The sequence below is a fragment of the Micromys minutus genome, assembly GCF_963924665.1.
Source record: "Micromys minutus genome assembly, chromosome: 1".
Taxonomy (NCBI): Eukaryota; Metazoa; Chordata; class Mammalia; order Rodentia; family Muridae; genus Micromys; species Micromys minutus.
The window spans coordinates 72,315,023-72,326,188 of NC_137969.1; the positions used below are offsets into that span (position 1 = coordinate 72,315,023).

Genomic DNA, 11,166 nt, shown 5'->3' on the forward strand with positions numbered 1-11,166 from the left:
GAGTGGTGGCTTGTACCTGTAATGGCAGCCTTTGAGAGGTTAAGGCAAGAGGATTGGTTTGAGTTTGAGGTCAGCCTGTTATGCAGTATGTAGGCCTGCTTGCTGCAAAAGCCTAGCATCAGGAGTTCAGTACATGGGTCCCAGGGAAAGGTAAAAGAATAAAAGCAACTCCACAATGTTGTCCTTTGATTTCCACATGGCGGACACACAAATAGTAATGATGATGATAACAATAGTAATCAATTTTGACTCAACTGACGGGTGAGCTCAAGAACACAGTTCTAGGTGCTACTACTTTCGTGTTATCTCTGAGGCTGGGTTTTCACCAACATTTGGACTCTACGTCTGTTATAGTAGGGGACTTGTCTTATTTCTGTCTTGTTTCCTCTTTTGTCATGAAAGGATGATCATGGCCCTGCTTTTTTTCTTTTTAAGTCAACTCATCAGAGATTAAGAGACAGTGGCCTGCCCTCTGAAAGCACTTACAGGCACTTTTTCTCATAGCAATCACACTATGTTGAAGCAACCACACTCTTTAGGGGAAACAGAAGAGGAGTAATGTTTCTTTCATCCAATTATTTTAACACACGAAATACTATACATTTTGTGTTCCATTCTGGGCAGATGGAGTTTTAACTGTTCATGGCTGTTCACCATGGATGACATCACCGCAAAGCTAGTGCTGGTGTCAACCTGTGGACAGTGACTGTTTGCCTTTGACATTTGTCAAAACCAGGGCACCATCTTGAATGTTTTAAGTGTAAGAAAGAACTCAAAGACCCTCCAGGCTTGAAGATTTCTAGGCTGCATCTGGAAGTACTCCTGAGAACATTCCATTTTAGGTACAAATACACCCTGGGATCCCTATGTCACCAGCTCCTTTTGAAAACACTAGAACCTGTGTAAAAGACAAACTGTTCTAGAAAACCCAATGCACCAGCCAAGACTCAGGAAGAGAAAAGAATTGCTGAAAAATTTAATATCCATGGATCTTCTGACTCAAAGCAGATATTCAGCTTATGTGACTTAAGTGACTTGGCACGAGTGCTGCCATCAGGTCACATGACCCAGCTTCGCAGGGAAGCTGAGACTTCAAACAGGAGGGCTATGGGGACCATTTGGAAGAATAGGCACCTCCCTCCCTAGTTCTTAGATGCAGAACTGTTCTGATAATGACCCACTGATGTTCATTGTCTGTGTACAATTGAAGTCACTGAAGAAAATGGCTAGTAATGTATGTACAAAATGCCACAGGCACCGAGGTCATCATTTATTTGGTAGCCTGTCTGTTAAGCTATTGCCTTTCTCCAGTATGTGTAAGTTTCTTCCCACATCACTGCTCGTTCTTTCTGCACTAGAGATGGTTCCTAATGTACTGCCCAAAAAACAGTTGTTGAAAGAACCTGGGGAGGAGAAAGAGAGAGAGAAGATAGAATTTAAATATCCAAGTCCTGAATGGTATGTTCCTATCATCTGAGTGTGGGGCAGCAGCCAGTACCTCGGAGAACCTCTGGCATGTTCACCATGTCTTTGTAGAGTGCTGAAGCCTCAACACTGGGTCCAAAGATTGCTTGCTGCTGGGCAATTGACATTCTGCCTCTGGCACTGGAACAAGCTGGCTTTATTTTGAGGCCCATTAACCTGCCCTGATAAAGCTGAGCTGGGTTTACCAGCTCCACGTCTTTGTGATCGCTCGGGGCACTCACTCACCATCCTGCCCATGCCTGTTCTCTCTTACTTATGCTCCGCACTTATCTCAGACAGACTGCCTTTCTAATGCCGTGGCAGGGCAGAGTGCTGTTTGCTCTCCTGATCACATTTCCTCTTTCTGCTTAGACCTGCTGGAGCTTAGGCTTGGTGTGTAATTATCCCCACATTTAGATTTCCATTGTTGTCTCTAGATGTCCTTAGATCACTCCTGTGATTCTCAGCCTTCCTTTTAATTTAATATAGTGTTTTCTATTTTTTCCCCAGATTCCCATTCTACCCCCAACATGCATAGACAGATACACACATACAAACATATGCATGTACACACACATAAACATGCAGAAACATACATACACATTCATGCATTCATATACAAACACATATACACATACTCATAAAAATATCACATCTCCAGATACTCATGAGCATACATAGATACACACAGATACACATTAATATATCTATATCTCTATATATCTATATAATCATATACATACACACACTCATACAATCCTCACGCCTTCACACAAGCACTATACACATACTTACAGACACTACAGACACAGACACAAACATATATATGTATACACATGCATACATACATATATTTACACAAACACATGTATGTACAAATACAGATAACAGAAACATATGCATACATATACAAACATATATGCACTACATATTCGTATGCATTTATACATACAAACACATATACATACACACACTCATGCACATGTGCACATGCATAAATACATTTAGACATTCACACAAATAAACACATACCTATGCACATAATATGTAGACTTATACATATAAACACACCTGTACCCACACACACAAATTTGTGGTGAGTATGTGAGCATTGGCCTCTTAAAAAGAATTAGAAAATAAGCTGCTTTTCCCACAGACATCTAGGAATCTCTTTTGTCTTAAGAAAGCAAAAGCATACTAAATTGGTCCTTGGAAGAGGGCCAGACACAAAGAAAATAATATACATAGTCTATTTAGTAGCTTCCTTTCTGAGATATATGAGAGTTTGGATGCCTATTTATTTGATTCCAAGTAAACTTGCCTTAGTAAAGTCATTTCAGTAAGGACTAAGAAGACTTTTATTCCAACATAATGGTATAAGAACAGAGATATTTATTTTGATTAGACAAACTGATATTTAATAGTGATATTTTTATAGTAAGTGGAGAGCTCTGGAATTCAAAGTCCATCTGATGCTGTTGCTGATGCTGAAGATGGCCCTAGGATGAAGGCCATGGAAATGTGCCTGGCTGAGCAGTTTGGAGGAACCATGATGCTTTTTAGAATCCTTGCTGGATGCATTAAAAATGAATCTTACTAATGAAAAGTATCTTCAGTCTGTGGCTAATCATACTAAAGAAATGTACCTCGTAATCACTGTGAAATTGAATGTTGGTAAATATGCTGCTCAATGTGTATTCAAATAATTTTGTAAATGAGGAGGAATAAAGGCCAAGACATTGGATTCTGATGAACAGCTTTGGCTAAGAAGCCACTCACTTTGAAGGTCAGTATGTAATTGTAGATATTGCAGAATCTCTTCTAGATCCAGCTGTTCACTCTCACGTGATGCATTTGATACAGCTACACAAGTGCATCTATTGAATGCCCTTTTACTATTTAAAGTAAGGAACAGAGTTAGGCCCTTTTTGCCCCTTCTTTGAGGTACAGCCCAACACTCTTTAGCCTGTGTACAATCCTTGTCAGTAGGGCAGTATGTTCCCTACCGTCTTTCCTAAGATTTGTTGACTTATGAGAAAATCATGAGACAGCACACAAGTAGAGAAATCAAACATCCAGATGATGATTTTGATGACTGTACTTAAAGGAAATGTTGTTAATCAGTCTGATCACAAGTCAGAATTATGCTACACAGTCATCATTTGGCAAAGTTTCCTGGCTAGGTGTCATAGAGGTAATTAGAATTTCAAGGATATTGTGCACTCCTATGTCTATCAGATGAAATAAATAAATGATAAATACAATTTTTAAAAGAAAATCCTAAATAATTAATGCTGTGTTTTAGGATATAGATGCTGTGTAAGGAACTGTAATGGAAATATACAACATATATTTTATAATGAAATATTTATATATTTGACACGAGAAAATGCATTATAAACAAGGAAAGTCGAAGGAACATGAGCATAGAATTATTGGGAATAGTTTGACAATATTTCTTGAAGAAAATGAAGCACTTAAGGAGTTACTATTGATGAAAGACCTGTAGGCTGATGAAACAATCTCTGTAAAAGCATCAGGACCAGGGGTGCTTGCTAACTGACATCATAAAGAAGTAAAGATGAGGCTATGATATTTACAAGTGATTGGGCAGCTAGTCTGTGTCTGCAGCTTTATTTGTATTATCTTAATCCTTCAAATCACCCTGCAAGAAGGTTCTTATTTCATTTCATACCAGAAGGAACTGAGAAGGAAGAAGGGTAGGAATTTGTCAGTATTTACAGAGTTACTAAATGCCAGAGCTGGGGTTTAAATCTGAATCTATCTGACTCATAGCCCATAATCTTTCAAGTGTGCAAAACAAAGTGATGCTGAGTAGATAAACAAAGAATTTCCTTCCTGTTTCCTTCTGCAAACACATGTGACTGGTGGGCTCCTGAGGACATACTACTAAAGGGTTTCTTAGGAATGAGGGCTTGGGCTGAGTATACTTATAAATAGATTCACTAGGCAACGAGTGTTGACTCCTTTTCACGTCTGTGACACTCTATGGAGGTTAACCAACTGTTGCGAAGGTCATTGCGCCCTTCCCTCCAATTATGCACAAGCATCACTGTATTGCACCGATGATGTACCACTGAAGACTCGGGGGAGACTATATTCAAGAGTCTCTGGGGCAGGGGCCCTGCTGAGTGCACAGCAAAGTAAGGATGGCAATGCCTTAGAACCCAAAGGCTGAGAGATGGATGCAAGCACCTGATTAAGAAAGAGTTAGTTGACCTTATTATTATTTTAATGCCATTCAATAAAGTAGCTAAGGGAGTCTTTGGGATTCCAGAAACATATCTTAGTTTTCAATGACTTACCTTCCTCACTTGTGGTCCAGGAGGATAATGCCTATACTATAAAACTAATATAGTTGTTTTAAGATTAAATTTTAGGGATTAAAAATTTTCAAGCACTAAATAAATGAGAAGGATCATTAGCATTATGAAATTAGTGTGCATCTTTAAAACCTTCAACTATGATTGGGATGATATAAAGTATATACAAATTAGACTTGTGATCCAAAAGTCCCTAATCAGAGGGATGCTGATGGGGGTCCATAATAATGTAGTTTGAAATGGAAAGTAGTCATTTGCTGAGAATTAGAGATAGCTTCTCACTTCCTCCCTCAAAGACTTAGTAGCATGTCGCAAGCAATATTTGTTACTAATGCAAAGTCATTTCATCTGGATTTGAAAACAGCAAATGTATCATGAATTTTTGGAAAAGAAAAATTAGTTTTTAAATGATTCTAAAGCTGTGTGTGTGTTCAGTTGAAGAAGGAAATGCAAGAAGTAAGCATCTGCTATTTTAGAAAAGGGGACACACATGGTAAAGGATGTCAGCACTGCATTTAATATTTAAAACCCCGGGAGATGTGCAGAGTTCACAGCTACACTTTGATGAGTTCCTTCCCATGACATTCTGAAGGAAGATCATCTTGCAGTGGCTGGCAGTGCAATAAAGTTCCCCCTACTATCCATCATTCCACTAGCTACCTGTTGCCTAATGGTGAACAATTCTCTCTTCCAGAGGCACCTCCATGCTAGAGGATGCTTGTGAAGATGATGTGTCAGCCCTATAACATGATTCTAAATGCTTCTTTTGAATGATCAAAGTTTGAATGATGAAAAAAGTATGTTCTGCTCTGTCTCAAAACAGGTGGTTCAGAATATTTCAATTATGGCTTTCTAATTATCAAAACACCTAATTAATGAGAACACTGCTTTCCTGTGCTGAATAAAACAAGATACTTTATCATTAACCTAGAGGTGTCATGGATTGGCAGAAATTAAAGCTGGGCCACTTTAATCAAGCTATACATTTTATGAGTTAAGATACATCTCAGGAGATAAAAACAGGAGGTAAAACCAAGTGGCTAAACTAGGAAATAGAAAATGCATGTGTCTATAATTATCAAATCAGTCTTTCTTGTTCACATACAAAGAGTACAAACACAATAGCTCACTTGCTGGGAGAAGAATGTAAGTAATGGTAAGATATAGATCTAGGGCCAAGAGCACAAACTTAGCTATTTGTCCAAATCTTCCCAGTGTGCTCTGTGGAGAGAGGCTCAGTTTGGTGGGATGAAAGAAGATTGGGAATCTAAACACTTCGATGGGTGGGTGGAAGTGTCATGATTCTGCAAAGAGTGTTCTCCTGAACTCAAGGTGTGGAGAGATGGAGTTCAGTTTGGCAAAATTCCAATGCTTCAGAAAGGCACATTGGAACGGCCATAGTACCGCAAGTACACAAATGCAGGGGTCACATTCTAAAGAGTCAAGATAGATGACGTCAGAGGTAAACCTGGAACTTAGAGCACATGAGCGTGTCCAGACCGTCTTCACCACACTCCCCTTCAGGAAACAATGCCAATTGTGTACACCACGGAGAAGCATATTTCATTATAAATTTGAAGGCTTTAGTGACTTGGAAACAGTTTCCTAAAGATTCGTGTTCTTGAGGCTTGGTCTCCATGGTAATAATATGAAGCAGTTGTAGAGCCTTTAAGAGGTTGGACTCACCCTTTTTTAGCTGGCAGTGGGGAGGGGGAGGGCGCAGGATGCCCAGAGTTACTGTAAAGACATTTAACCAGCAGGAGCTCATCAGAGCTCAGGCAGCCTTCCTCAAAAAGCCTGAGAAGCTCAAAGTCCCCGAATGGGCGGACACGGTCTAACTGATCCAGCATAAAAAGCTTGCCTCTATGGTGAGAACTGGTTCTACGCACGAACTGCATCCACAGCGCGGTGCCTATACCTCTGCGGTGGTGCAGGGGTTGGTTCCATGACCAAGATCTGCCATGTCAGGCCCAGCCACTTCAGCAGAGTCTCTAAGAGTGTGGCCCGCCGGAGTCCTCCAAGCCCTGGAGGGACTGAAAATGGTGGATAAGTACCAAGGGGGGGTGCAAGCTAACACCCCAGGGTCAGAGAGATCTGGACAGGATCGCTGGACAGGTGGCAGCTGCCAACATGAAGCATTAGAACAAAGGATGTTGGGTTAATAAATCTTAACTTTGGGTTAAAAGACATTCTGCACTTTTAACTATATTAAGGGCAGTATGAACAGTTATGAGACAACACTTTACTGAGGCCAGTGCTAGATCAAACTCTGTAGTTGCAAGGAGGAAGATACTACAAGTGAGAAGAAGAAAATATCCACACCTCATATACATAAATACTTTTGTTTCTATTTGACGACAACTAATATTTCAGACCTATTTCTATTTTAATCTTCTGAAATAGCAATGTAGCTTTTATTGAAATATCAATTTTTGTTAAGACTTTAGAAGCAGAGCTCAAAGTAGGAAAAAATATTTCATAATTAAATACTATCGCCTGCGACGTTTCACTAATAAACTTTGAAAGCAGGAGATGTAATTTGAGACTGAATGAGAAAACCTCTATCAGCCACCCCAAAGAAATTGATCTTTCTTACATACACTGGTTTTTACAGACTCAAATTAAAAGAAGTTTTCCACACATCAGTCAATTTCTTAGTGGAAAGCCAGCTTGGGGGGGAGGGCAGTGTAGTGTAGGAATGCAATGTCAGAATTCAGTGGCTGCTTACATAAACTCATGGCATGAAAATTCCATGGTATTTACTGTGAATATGAGATTGAGAGAAAAGGAGGGAGGAAGGGGGGGAGGGAGAGAGGCTATCTAAATGCATCTAGAAGAGTAAGCAGATTGAACCCTGTCATGAGAGAAACTAGATAGATGATAGATAGATGATAGATAGATAGATAGATAGATAGATAGATAGATAGATAGATAGATAGATAAATTGATGATAGATAGATACCAAAAAATAGCAGAGTATTTCTTGAATAGCTGGGGAGAAGGAAGCCCATACCCTGGAGGGATTTTAGAGTAGGGGAGGAGGTGAGAAGAGCTAGGATGCTGGCATAAGGTTTGAAATGTGTCACAGGTCCTTGTGAGACTGATGATGGAGCCTGGAAGTTAGCATAAGCTTCTGGTATGCTGACAGGCACCAGGCCATTTGTTTTTTCTGACAGGGTAAGGGAAAATGGCTCCTTTTGGTATCAGAGAAACCAGTTTCACAAGTTCCTGAGAAATGTTATCTTTTATCTAACCACCAGAACTCTGCCTAGAGTCCAGACTGAGCCCGTTTCTGGGTATTTTGGACTTCCCTTTAGGATCTAGATGGGTGAGATTTTCTTTGGATCTGGTACATGGCCACAGCTTTCTTCTCTCACAGACACCCATAGGGACTCTGTGCCGTGTTCTGAGTCTATTGCTAACTGTCTTCCTGGTAGCAAGATCTCTCCTCTAGGAAGTGAGTTCAGATCAAAGGTGAACATTTGTCGCCATAATCCCTTGCCTGGTAACAGAAGAGAACATGGCTGTAGGCTTGAAGTGTGAAAACATCCTAATTAAAAGCATCCAGGAAGAGATTGTCACTTCTATTACATTCCTGTTTGTCTGTCTGTCTCTCTGTCCACAGTGTTACATTAGATCTGGTGGCCCAAAGTGAAAGGAAAAGATGACGGGGCACCAATGAAAGAAAAAGTCATGGAAAGGAAAAGTCTCAGGGCACCAATGTTGCAAAAAGATGACGTCCCGGGTTTCGAAACCTACTAACACAAACATGTTTCCTTTACAAGCTTCTCAGGTAGACCCCCGAGTCTGAGATGTCCAAAACCCCTCTGTTGCTAAACATCATTCTTCTGTTGTCATCCAATTACTAGACCCTACCAGGACCCTTTTAAGGTGATTCTTGAGATGCCTACAGCTCTTTTTGCATATACAAGATCCATGAGATCCCAGGTAGGAGACAGAAGTTGTTGGTAAGGTCTACTGTAAAAACCAGCAGGGTCCCCAGTGAGTACTATCAAAATTCAGTTGCCTTGACTCTGATGTTGCCATGACTCCATACCTTTCCTCTATCCCTCTTCATGGCAAACTGTTTTAAGACATTGGGAGACATTCTGTAGTAATTTGTTCCAAACCTTATCAATCTTGTTTCTACACTCCTTCAATGATAGTTACAAAAAATTTCTAACCAAACTATTAATTAGTTCCTGTTACAGGACTACCAGCCACTGTCCATAGAGGAGCCTGATGTGAATGTTTGCCAAATGGATCTCAATATTGAAAGCCAGCTGCACCTTCTACGATGCTCCAAGACAGCAGGAAGTAGCCAATGAGACTCTTGCCACCCCATTCCCCTTTCACCATTGGCCTCCCCTTCCCCCTTTTCTCTTTACAATAAGAAAACAGGAGGAATGGCAGCACTAGGACTGCTTCTGAAAAAGTTTTCTTTCTTCCAAATGTACTTAATTCCTACCTATAATGTATGCATATGTGTGTTCCAGCATCTTGTCAAGTTCAGGCATTTATTACTTCTAGAACAGCTCCAGAGAAGCAACCTACAGATGCTCCAGCCTTCCCTCACAGACACAGACTCTTCCACTGGACCTGTTCCTTCTGACCTATCCTCAGCTGGTTCCACAGATCCTGGACAACAAAGAAACAGCCAATTCTAAGACTGGATAAACATCCCTACCCCCACTTTTCTGGACTCTATATAAACATCGCCCCAAACAAGCGTGAAGCAGTCAAGAGATCACAACGACCCTATTCCTGGTCCACCACCACCTCTAATTTTTCATTTTTAGTTAAACCAAAACAGGGGAATGTTAGGATTCTGGAAACCCCACCCCTAAATTACCTGGCAGTAGCCAGGTATGCTCAGCCCCAGTGACCTGACACTATAAAGGGGCTGCTTGACCCCTCCTCTCTCTCTTGTCTTTCTTGCTTCTCTAGGCGTCTTACAGCCTTGCTCTCCCACCCCTACGCCTCCTCTTCCCTTTCCCTTCTCCCCTCCCGCCACGTGCTCATGGCAGTCCTCTACTCCACCCCCCCCTCTCTCTACCTCTACCACCCTCTTAACTCTCCCATGACCTGAATAAACTCTATTCTGTACTATACGGTTGTGTGGCTGGTCCCTCAGGGGAAAGGGATTCCCAACATGGGCCCCTCAGAGGCATCTCCTTTGCCTTCAGGCCTCGTCATACCTCCATGGGCCATATGTCCCCCACTCTCTTAATCCTTTCCCTAACACAAAGGAACAGTCTCGGTCTTAGTGTTCTTCCCTGGATCTGAGACCTTTCATATGGAGAATAAAACAGTTTATAAAAGTTTAACATGAATCTGTTGCTGCAGCTGGAGTGTTCTCAAGGGATCTGCCATTTCTTTCTATCTCCATCTTTCCCATGGAAAGGGAAAGAAAGAAAATAATATCTCGCATCATCTTGTAATTTTCATTCTCATTATATTTCTCCCTCTTGCTCTTTACTGTGCGAGCACACACACACACACACACACACACACACACACTCCAACACACAAACACCACACTCACATAGGCACACACACATAGAGACAATGCCATTTTAATCTTCAGCAACACAAGAGATTAACAACCAGACCATTAATGCCATTGAAGAAAGCTAAAGGTTTTGGGGGAAGGGAAGAGGGACAAAGTCCCCTTTGCCCTGGGGAGGAAGCTCTTCTGGCCAGAAGGTAATAGCTCAACACTGCCCCACAGGTCAATCCACCCCACAGTTAAGAAAAAAATCCTGGCACCAGAAAGATAAAAGGCATATAATGAAAATGTAAACGAAAAACTTTATACCAGGCATGGCCTGACAGAGGGAAGATTGATATCCCATGATGCTTTGTCTTGATGAGACAATGAAAAATAACCACCACAGCAGCTGTGTCAATATCAGACTTGGTAATGCACCACTGGCTGTGGGTTTTTATTTAATCCGCTTTGCTTTAAGATGATAACCGTTGTTACTTTTCAGTGCCTGTCTGTCAGCGCCCAGCATTGCAATATTCCTCCGCAGCTCTGCGAACGGGTTTCATTTATTTTAAAATACCATTTCACACACTGCTGACTTTTAACAGTGTTCTGTGTGAGTTTGTGAGATTGAATAGTGACAGAAACAACACTTTTTATGAGAATACAGAATATTAAAAACGGGGCACAATATACAGATGGCAGTTTTCGCTACAGCTTGTTTTTCCCCCCTTGCTGCTGCTACTGAGCTTTCCCGCTGAATGCATTTGTAGTAACACCATAAATGTCACTTTCGCTGACTGCCTTTTGGCATTTTATTTAAATGGAATTCAACTCTGGCTTACTGCTGCCAGGGTGGCTGCTGCTGCT

The 11,166-nt window shown here is 41.1% G+C and overlaps 1 pseudogene across 1 annotated transcript; it reads left to right on the top strand.

Moving 5' to 3' along the window:
* The first annotated feature begins 6,532 nt into the window (after positions 1-6,532).
* LOC308426410 (small ribosomal subunit protein eS19-like) lies at positions 6,533-6,950 on the top strand (annotated as a pseudogene). Its single transcript has one exon. The product of its transcript is annotated as a small ribosomal subunit protein eS19-like (transcript).
* Positions 6,951-11,166: the final 4,216 nt, after the last annotated feature.